The sequence below is a fragment of the Macaca fascicularis genome, chromosome 9, assembly GCF_037993035.2.
Source record: "Macaca fascicularis isolate 582-1 chromosome 9, T2T-MFA8v1.1".
Taxonomy (NCBI): Eukaryota; Metazoa; Chordata; class Mammalia; order Primates; family Cercopithecidae; genus Macaca; species Macaca fascicularis.
In genome coordinates, this window is record NC_088383.1 from 36468284 (window position 1) to 36471518 (window position 3235).

General features: G+C 42.5%; 1 pseudogene; it reads left to right on the forward strand.

The window, feature by feature from the left end:
• The first annotated feature begins 1103 nt into the window (after window positions 1-1103).
• Window positions 1104-2331, forward strand: LOC102132352 (large ribosomal subunit protein uL30 pseudogene; annotated as a pseudogene).
• The last annotated feature ends 904 nt before the right edge of the window (window positions 2332-3235 follow it).

Below are 3235 nucleotides of genomic sequence, written 5' to 3' on the forward strand. Positions count from 1 at the left end.
AGAAATTTCCTGCTTTGGTTAATTGACCACCGACTTTAACTAGAAAAAATTATAGCTAATTTTCTGACTCTTAAACATCCTCTTATGTGAAATCACTCGATGAGCTTTGCAGTTAGGCTTGCTTAACATTGATGACTTCTTACTTAGGTGTCATGTCTAGCCCTAGGATGCTCATTAATCTAGTTGAAGTGATCAGATGCAGTTTTGGTGAAAATAGGTGGAAATGGAGTTTATGTTCTTCAGCAATTGGTCAGGAGTATGAAGATTGATCTAAAAGAGAAAAAGTTGTATAAGCCAACACTTTAACGAGTGGAGAGATTATCCTGAGGTTTACTTTGTATTGTAGACAAACTGATATTAGCTTCTAACTGGGACTTTAACTTATGAAATGGGAATGACATGGCAGTGACTTGCTTTCTAACAAAGCTGCAATTTGCATTTCCTGTCTCCTCACATTCTTCTTTGTAATCCTTGTTAACTGGGAATGTGACATTGAGTAAATTCATAAAATAAATATGGAGATTGTATTAGGCTAAAAATGACTTTGAGTTGTTATGCTTTGTTTAGTGTTCAGTTAGAGTAACTGAATCCACACAGTTCTCTTCTTTTATCCTTGGAATAATCACAAGCTGGGCTTCCACTGGCTGTTCCAGAAAAGAAAGTATATTTGGTTAGTTGTGTGTGCATGAGTGTATAAGCAATAGGAAATATAAGTATTTTGAATACATACAATAATATACCAGTATTCAGGATTTTCATGGTCTGAGGCAAAATCATGGCTTAGGAATGCTTTCAGTTTGACTTTTCACTTACCATTTCCTTGTGACCTAGCTTCAGATTTGGACTTTTTTCTCCTTCTTTGTTTAGCCACCCTTGCCAGTTTCATGTCATGTGCCAAGGCATGACAAGATAGTGTTTGTAGCCATCTAGGGGGAGAGGATAGTTTCTGGCTGCTGTGAATTGCTGGGGGCAGTCAAGAGGTTGTTTTCTAGCTAGGATTTTTGCACAAGTACAGCAGGAATCCCTTGCATGTGCCCAGTAGAAGCAGAATATTGTATTTTATGAACATTAAGATACTAGGGTCCTCTTTTCTAGCTAGAACCATGGAGGGTGTTGAAGAGAAGAAAAAGAAGGTTCCTGCTATGCCAGAAACCCTTAAGAAAAAGGGAAGGAATTTCTCAGAGCCGAAGATCAAGCGCCTGAGAAAGAAGTCTGCCCAAAAGATGCTTCGAAAGGCAAGGAGGAAGCTTGAGGTCTATGAAAAAGCAAAGCTCTATCACAAGGAGTGTAGGCAGATGGACAGAACTGAAATTCGAATGGCGAGGTTGGCAAGAAAAGCTGGCAACGTCTATGTACCTGCAGAACCCAAATTTGTTGTCAGGATCAGAGATATCAATGGTGTGAGCCCAAAGGTCTGAAAGGTGTTGCAGCTTCTTTGCCTTCGTCAAATCTTCAATGGAACCTTTGTGAAGCTCAACAAGCCTTCAGTGAACATGCTGAGGATTGTGGAACCATATATTGCATGGGAGTACCCAAATTGTGGAACCATATATTGCATGGGAGTACCCAAATTAGTAAATGAAGTGATCTACAAGCGTGGTTATGGCAAAATCAATAAGGGAATTGCTTTGACAGGTAACACTTTGATTGCTGTGTCTCTTAATAAATACGGCATCATTTGCATGGAGGATCTGATTCATGAGATCTATACTGTCGGAAAGTCCTTCAAAGAAGCAAGTGACTTCCTGTGGCCCTTCAAATTATCTTCTCCAGGAGGTAGAAAGAAGAAAAAGACCACCCATTTTGTAGAAGGTGGAGATGCTGGCAACAGGGAGGACCAGATTAACAGTCTTATTAGAAGAATGAACTAAGGTGTCTACCATGATTATTTTTCTAATCTGGTCAGTGAAGAAACAGTATGGGCTCTCAAACTGAAAAAAAAAAAGATACTAGGAAATTTAGTCAGTGAAGAGTATATTAAGGAGTATGTCAGTCCTGCTCTTTGGAATTCTGAAACTTTTTCTGTTTTTTTTTTTTCTTTTTGAAATGGAGTCTGGCTCTGTCACCCAGGCTGGAGTGCAGTGGCACAATCTCCACTCACTGCAACCTCCACCTTCCGGGTTCAAACGATTCTCCTGCCTCAGCCTCCCGAGTAGCTGGGATTACAGGCAAGCACCATCAGGCCCAACTAATTTTTGTATTTTTAGTAGAGATGGGGGTTTCACCACGTTATCCAGGTTGGTCTTGATCTCCTGACCTCAGGTGATCTGCTCGCCTTGGCCTCCCAAAGTGCTGGGATTACCGTGCCTGGCCCTGAAACATCTTTAAATCAGGGGTTTCTGAAAGTATGTGGAATTGACTGGACCATCCTTAATTTGCACGTTATTTTGCTTTTTTACTTTTATTCAGAAAAAGAACACGGTGGATGAACAATAGATGGAAATTAGGCACAGAGGGCAAATAAACTATGAGAATTTACTTACCTTTCATGTGCATTTGAAATAAAGGACAGATGTCTGTTCTGTTCTGGATATCTGTGGATGCTAGTGAATGGTCCTTTTGGTCTAAGCAATTATGTCTAAGAGGTTAGAAATACTAGTTGACTTACATTTGAATCGGAGAAGCTGCTTTTTTTTTTTTTTTCTTTTTTCTTTTTTTGAGACGGAGTCTCGCTCTGTCGCCCAGGCTGGATTGCAGTGGTGCGACCTCGGCTCACTGCAAGCTCTGCCTCCCGGGTTCACACCATTCTCCTGCCTCAGCCTCCTGAGTAGCTGGGACTACAGGCGCCAGCCACCACGCCCGGCTAATTTTTTGTATTTTTCAGTAGAGATGGGGTTTCAGCGGGTTAACCAGGATAGTCTTGATCTCCTGACCTCGTGATCCGCCCACCTCGGCCTCCCAAAGTGCTGGGATTACAGGCGTGAGCCACCGGGCCCGGCCTTTTTTTTTTTTTTTTTTTGGACGGAGTTTTGCTCTGTCACCCAGGCTGAAGTGCAGTGGCGCGATCTCGGGTCACTGAAACCTCCAACTCCCGGGTTCAAGCGATTCTCCTGCCTCAGCCTCCTGAGTAACAAGGATTACAGGCATGTGCCACCACGGCCTGCTAATTTTTGTATTTTAGTAGAGGCAGGTTTCACCACCTTGACTCCTGACCTCAGGTGATACTCCTGCCTTGGCTTCCCAGAGTGCTGGGATTACAAGTGTGAGCCACTGCACCTGGCCAGAAGCTGCTGTC